Raw genomic sequence first — 7,520 nt, 5'->3', positions numbered from 1 at the left:
GGAATTGTAATAGATAAGTATGACATCGGGGGTGGGAGGGCAGTGGATGGGGGAGGGGGATTGTTACTTTGTGAGGGGTGAAAAGGATAACTATTGCATTGTTCTGTACACATGAAACTAATAATAAAAAAATTTTTTTAAATACAATAAAAAAAAAGAAAATTAAAGGACCACAACACAACTTATGGTGAGCTGGCAAAACAAAAGCTTCTTATTGAAAATGACACACCTGCTCTCTTTGGGCATGTCTTGGGGGGCCCTGAAGCCTGGCGACCTGGGCCCAAGTTTGTTGATACAGTTTGTGCCAGAGATAAAGACAGCCTTTGAAAACACCTGGAATGCCCTTTAGATCAACAACCCAGAGTTAACTGGCTGGAGAGTTGGGGCAGCTCTGGATTTGCAAGACATCTGGTGTCTGATGACAGCTCAGTTCCTAACTAGCTAGGTGACAATAAGTGACCATTGGGACATCTGTCTGTGGGGTGCAGACAATCTTTTAAACAATCGGGAGCAGAGGGCCAGGGTGTGGGTTATTATTCCGTATTCCATGCCACACCCTTCTCCCCTCCCCCAAAGTGCTACTCAACTTGTCCCCTGCTACCCTGCAAGACCTTCTTCTAATTTTCTAGCATCTTGGATAAAGGAGGGAATTTTCCTACACTACCCACGTGCCTGTCACTCTTTTGGCTCCTGGTGACTATTTGTAATGTCCACTCTCTGGCCTCTTAGGAGTCTCTCGGGACCATCATCAACCATCTTTAAACACAGAAATCTTGACTGCTATTTGCCTTGGAGCCTTGCTTCATGTCCAAAAATACAGTTTTGTTTTATGCTGCTTTCAGCCTAAAAGCTTAAATTCTTGCCACATTCTATACATAGCGTTCTATACTTCGCCTTTTTCACTAACCCCACACCTTAGAGGATTTCCTAAGCCGCCCGTAAAAACTGCCTTGTTCTTTGTCATGGCCTGACGGTAATTCATTGTATGGCTGTTCCAGAGTCAATTTAAGAAATCTAGTATCGACGGACATTTAGTCTTTGCAATTTCCCTCTTTCAAAAGCAGCACCGCAAATTATCCCTATTGCATGTCTTGTCCACATCAGCAATTCTTCCAGGAGGATAGATGCCTAAAAATAGGATTGCCAGGTTACAGGAGGCGAGCGTTTAGGATTTTGACAGATGATGCTGAGTGGCTGCCAGAGGCGGTGCTTCTTCCCATTCCTGCCTCTGTCTAACACGCTCTTGGTTATAGTCCACCAATGACAGGTAGGTTCTACGTCAAGAACTGATGAACTAGGGAGGCAGTACAGCCCAGTGGTTAAGCGCGAGACATTGCGTTCAAATCTTAAGTCTACTCTGCACAGTTTCGGTGGACTTGGGCAAGTCACTCAACCTCTCGTGGTTTGGTTTTCTCAAGGGTAAAATGGGAATAGTACCTAATTCACAGGTGGTTGTGATAACTAAATGAGTTAATGCATGTAAAGCACATGGAACAGATGCCTGGTGAGCAGCAAGCAGTAATCCATCATCTTGTGGCATCATTAACCAGCTTCTGTGATCTGTAAGGGCCTGGGGTGTTGGGTGGTGAGGTAATTGTGTGAGAAATTGCAAGATGCATGTGGCCCATCAAACCAGAGAATACAGTTCACAAGTTAACTGTTGGAAAAAAGTTAAGTACTTTAATTGACAAGCTCCTAAAACATTTTTTTATATACCAACAAATAGATACATCATGGAGAAGGACATAAAATCGACATGAATTTGAAAACCATGAAACTTCAGAAGTTGAATAATCCCTATTTAAGGCTGTGATGGATGAGGTAGTATCAACTCCCAAGGAACGTGAACTCACTTTGGATTGGTCTGGTGGGAAAAGGTTGAATAAGTAGAGTAATTCACAGAGGTGTGCCATCTGAAACTGAGGGTCTTCATGAGTCTGGGTTTGCTTTCCATGGTTTCCTGGCACTAGTACAATAGTTGTTCCTAGAAATGAAATGCAAATGATTCTTATGGATAGTCAATATCAGTATCAATGAACAGGTGTTATGCTTGAAATGATTTCTAATTAGTGCCCTGTGAATAGCTGGAGTTTAAAATAGTCAACCAGGTAATCAGAGTCGTCCATGCTCTCCTACCTTCCTGAGCCACCGGGGAGATGGGATAATCAGGAACATCTCAGATTTTCAGAATCTTCAGAACTCATTGAACCTTGTACCTCATTTACAGCGTCCTCTCTTTTTTTTTTTTAAAAAAAAGATTTTTATTGGGGAATTGGGGGATGGGAACAGCGCTGGGGAATTGGGGGAAGGATAATAGACAAGTTGCTGTCGTTTTGTTCTTCAGTCTAGTTGTGGAGGATGTTGCTTCACTGGCCCAAGTTGGCACCATCATTGCGCTCTTTCCAGGTGAGGCAGATCAGTCACCAGCTTCTGGACGGCCGCTCCGGCTGCTGGCCGCTCACGCTGGCTGCTGGCTACATATGGTAGCCCATGGCAACCCCCGACGCCGGCGACTCTCAGCAGCTCAGCTTCAGGTTGAGCTGTTGTTCAGTATCTTAGCTGTGGAGGGCAGTGTCACTGGCCGTCATATGTGGGATCCGAACCGGGGCCCTCTGGCGTCCCAAGCCAGTTCTTAACCATCGTGCCACTCGGCCGGCCCCAGTGTCCTCACTCTTTGTCCTTTATTCACCCCTGTCTTTCTGTTGTCTCTTTATTTTTTCACATTTGTAACATTGCAGTCAGTTAAAAACCTAGTTGTCTCCCCCCGAGCAGCTCCTTTGAGCAGGGTGAAGTGAAGAGGTGACTTCAAATTTTGGCTTGGCTACTTAATAAATATGTAAGCTTGGGAAAATTAGCTAATCACTTGGAGCCTTGTTTACCTTAGCTAGAAAATGGGGGCCATTTCTGTATCAGGTAGAAGTCCTTCTGGAAATGCTGGAAAACTCACTCTAAATGGAATTTCCTGGCTCACATAAGTGGAAAGGCTGTGGGCTCCCATTTTAGGCATATTTGGACTCATGATTCAAAGTCCGTCCTAGGACCCAATTTCTCTCTCCCTTTTGACTCTTCAGTGCTGACTGCATTCTCAGATTCAAGTGGTAGCAAGATGGCTGTAGGGGATTCATCCCTTCCACTCCTAAGGCTTCAATCCCTGTGGAAACCTCTGTCCCAGCATTTCCAACAAAAATCTCACTGGGTCTCACTGAAGCTGATTGGGTCTTGCACCTCTCTCTGAATTAATCATGATAGCTAGAGGAATGGGCGGTGTTGATTAACTTAGGCTAGATCACATGACCCACCCCTGCACTGGGAGTGGCACTGGGAGTGGGACTTCCCTGGATACTTTAGAGGGAGGGTGGGAAGAGGGTATCCCCAAGGCAAAGGTGTGGGATGTTGCTAGATTGAGAATAGACATTTGGAAGCCAATGACAAACATTGGCTTTCATGTCACTTCTCCAACAGGTTTGTGGTGTGGATAATGAGGTGAAATAATGATGCATACAGCTACCTGGCCCAGTGTCATGCTGGACAATTAATGTCAGTTTTTTGCCACTGTCTCCTCTCTGGCAATACTTTGGCTGTTGCTGCTTTCTCTTTATGCTGTAGTCTCTTGAGATTTTGTTCAGTTTGCAACAATTTTCTCAACATATTTTCATTTAGTTCTCCCCTTGCAATTTCTAGTCCAACACATCACAACCCCAGGTCACCATCTTGATTCTTAAATCAGATCCCCATTCCTGAATCCCTCACTTCTGCCCTTGGGTCCTATACCTCCATCAGGTACTAAGATTGTTTTGGTTTTGTGTTCATTTCCAGTCTTACTAGATGCCTAGATCATTAAAATGACCTTGTTGGCTATGTGTAAGCTCACTCCTCTTGTGAATGCTGGGTCACTGAGGATGACGCTTGGAGCCCCTCTGCTTGGGTGTCATAGCTTGGGTACAAGTCCTATAAGCTGAATGAACTTGAGTAAATAACTCATCATGTCTAAGCTTCAGTGCCCTCAGCTGTAAACTCTATGCTGCTTTTTTCATTGTCCATTTTCAATTTGAACCAGATATGCCTTTGATAAAGGATACAGCCTTAGAAGCAGTGCACAGGCAGTCAGGTTGGTAGGGGTGGTCTGCTGCCTGGATGCCCTGTATGGTCTCTCCTATCCCATTTTACTCTAGTTGATGATTCACTCCACTGTCGTCGTTTTTTCAGCAGCAGATATTTTTGATTTAGAGAGTGCTGGCCAACCCTATAGCAATGCTACTTTCACACCTGTAGAATATCATGTTGCCTGACGTTCACTTCTGTAGCACTTCTAATCTTCTCCAGCTCTGGGATATATAATTATATACACCCTTCTCAGCTCTGGCTGCTGCAGTCCCACCACTGGATTGCTTGTCCGTTTCCTTCTTACCTTCCAGTGACCCCTAAAAGGGTTGTTACTGGGAGGTGGATTTCTCAAGGCGGAGATGAGTACTCTAGGCTCATCTATAGAAGCCAATGGGTGTGTGGGGAGTTACCTGTGGGGCTTAGCCTCACTGTGAGTGGCTAAGCAACCCCCCATGGAGAGAAGCAGAGAGACAGGGAATATACCTGGGGGCACGTGCATTACACCTGTACTGTCTACTATGATAGTCACTATCCCCAGCCACATGTGGTGGGGCTAATTAAAATTAAATTTAAATTAAAATGCATTAGAAATAGTTAGAATTTCTGTTCCTTAGTCACACTAACCACATTTCAAGTTCTCAATAGCCACTTATGGCTGCTGGTTTCCATTTGGACAGCACAGATGTAGAACAGTTCCCTCACCCCCAGAAAATTCTGTTGAACGGTGCTGCTCTGAAGTGTGGCAGCAGGAGCAGTCATGCTGGGACCTCAGCCAAAGCTGTCAGGGGGGACAGGCGAGCCCTGCCCCCTTGGCCGATACAATGTGGGCGAGGGAAACTGGCTTGGTTTCAGAAGGAGGCCCCCGACCTGGCAGAGCACAGCATCCAAGGAGTGTACAAATCCCAGCGAAGCTCCCTTAATGCTATGCAGGGAGGGTGGTCTGATCTTCTTGGCCAAGCATGATCTTAAGAGGCTCAGGCATAGGGGAGCCCCCAAGAGACAAGCCCTTTGCTGAGCTCTGTACATAGATTATTTCATTCAGCCTTCAGGGGAGTTAATATTACCTCCATTTCTTAGATTAGGAAGCTGAGTCTCAGAGAAGGGAGGCTACGCGTAAGCACTCTGTGCTGCTCCTTGTTACCGCAAAGCCAGGCAGAAGGACCTGAGTTGGGGGTGAGGGCTGGGAGCAGCAGTCTGAGCTCTTGGCAGGAAGCTGGCTAGAATCAGGCAAGATGGCTCAGATGGGGGTTGGGGCCAGCTCTCCTGCTCTCAAAGAGGACTGGAATATACGGCAGAGAAGAGGAGGCAAGGCCAGGTGGGAATAGGACAACGGGACAGACCTAGCTTTTGGGGTGATGTTGATGTCTTGGGGTGCACAAAGGTGCTGCAGTGGTGCATCCTGTAGATCCCAGAGATGGGACTGTGAGTCCTCCGAGGATAGGAATGTGGTGCAGTGGCGGCTTAAGCTGGACTCTGAGCCAGTGCAGCCCTTCTCTACTTCCCACTCTGCCACTCGTTCCTTGGCCGCAGCTGAGGTCACCTCTTTAAATTTCAGTTTCCTCATCTGTAAAGTGAATATGATAAGATGACATTTCTTATTATCATCATCATTCTTTTTCTAGCTGCAGATATGAATACCATACGTAACAGAAGTACTCCAGTAAAAATGGAATCGAATTGAATTCAGTTGTGAGGGCTGAAACAAGGGTCTTCAGAGATCAAAAGAATGAGGCCTGCTCAGGTCCATGCTAGGGCAGTAATTACAGTAAACGGCAAGATCATTGACTTCTCGCCCGCTAAAAGCATTAGTTTAATTTTGCTCTTGGAAACCCCAGAGATATGTCCAGTCACTGTAACAGTGACCACTCGATGCCACCATTTTGTGATCATTGGCTCGATCAATACTAGGATCTACACTTACCGAAACGAATTCCTGGGCTCAGGCTAGAAATTGCCAAATTATTGTTGTCCATTCGGTGGGGATAACATGTTGTACCTATACACATAGAGTAGTTTAAAATAACTTAGCTAGTTATTTTGAAAATATTCAGCTTTCAAATATTGAAGCAAGATTTCAAATTAGTTTATCTGTGTAGTCCTAAGAACTGGCACATGGAGGCTTCTTCAGGGCTGGCCAGACCCATATTCAGGCTGCCTGGTGACACTAGTGGGCTATTGGATTACCTTGGAGTCAAATTCAAGGTCAGAGATATTGTGTGCAAGGTTGCTACCACTAACAGCATTGTCGGCAAATATTACTGAATGCCTGTTATGAATATGGATACTAGCAATCCTCACCCCCCCCCCAATACCACCTGATCAACATATAGGTATAATCCTAACTCAATTCTCAAGCTAGATGCAGACTTCTTCCAGCAAACCCACATCAGGGAGCTTAGTTATTCAATTACAGAGCCTGATGGACTGAGCATTTAACTTCACAAAAGGTGAGGTTCTTGTAATGAGTCCTTTCTTTGAGTTCTCCAGGCCAAAACTATAGACAGAATATATAAATCCTGGCTTCGGCTGTGGTGTGTGTGTGTGTGTGTGTGTGTGTGTGTGTGTGTGTGTGTGTGTGTGCGCGTGTGTACACGTGCATCAGCGAGGGAGAGGTATACCCGTACCAGGACTCAGGCTTGGTGTCTACCTGAGTTGCTGTCACAATGTTTTTATCTTACATGATTTTGTAGATCACCTTTCATGAAGAAGCTGAGGAATATAAAAATCATATTCACTGTGAGATGACCCAAAGAGGCAGTGCCCCAGTATTAACCTGACCCCCTATATGAGAATCTGTGTCACCTGTCCTGAAGCGGGGTATTAACTGTGGACCACTGGTCACCTGTGCTAGTCATTGAGGCCTGCTCACCTGTTGGCATGCCCTGTTTTGCTTATAGGAGAGCTACTCTTGGTTCTCGGTATTTCAGTGTTCCTGTTTTCTTCTCTGCAGTTTATTTACCATGTGTTCCAGTTCATAGAGCAGATATTTGGCTTTGGCCTCTTGACAGAGCCTTCTACCTCACCAGTCTTGTCTGGTTCTGTTCTGCATCCTGGTTACATGGGAGAACTCTGCTTCCCAGTTGCTTTGCCTTCAGGAGGGCCATGGACTGGTTCTAACCAATGTAATATGAGTGGCAGTGATGTGTGTCACTTCCAGGCCAAAACATTTAAGAACTGGTGTACCCTGTCCACACTCTCTCCTTCTTCAACACATAGTCAATGCACAGTAAGTGACAACTGTTGTGTTTATGAGTATGGCTAAGTGGAGAAATGCTTGAGGCATTCCTTGTTAATGGAATGACTTAAGAAAAGACATAGAAGGGCAGGCCAAGTGGCGCAATGGTTAAGAACTGGCTTGGGATGCCAGAGGGCCCCGGTTCGGATCCCACATATGAGGGCCAGTGACACTGCCCTCT

At 45.7% G+C, this 7,520-nt stretch overlaps 1 long non-coding RNA gene across 3 annotated transcripts in view; it reads right to left on the bottom strand.

The window, feature by feature from the left end:
* Window positions 1-1,697: 1,697 nt before the first annotated feature.
* LOC109382817 (uncharacterized) overlaps window positions 1,698-7,520 on the bottom strand; it is a 10,584-nt gene continuing 4,761 nt past the window's right edge. For 2 of the 3 annotated variants that reach the window (XR_002123991.1, XR_002123990.1), the window contains exons 2-3: window positions 5,445-5,668; window positions 1,698-1,984 (exon numbers count right to left, since the gene is read on the bottom strand). This is a non-coding gene — a long non-coding RNA (uncharacterized LOC109382817). Of the gene's footprint in view, window positions 1,985-5,444; window positions 5,669-6,025; window positions 6,101-7,520 lie in introns of all 3 variants that reach the window. The other variant, XR_002123989.1, reaches the window with a different exon arrangement.

The sequence above is a fragment of the Hipposideros armiger genome, unplaced genomic scaffold, assembly GCF_001890085.2.
Source record: "Hipposideros armiger isolate ML-2016 unplaced genomic scaffold, ASM189008v1 scaffold_71, whole genome shotgun sequence".
Classification (NCBI taxonomy): domain Eukaryota; kingdom Metazoa; phylum Chordata; class Mammalia; order Chiroptera; family Hipposideridae; genus Hipposideros; species Hipposideros armiger.
This window is presented reverse-complemented; position numbering and strand designations above follow the sequence as displayed.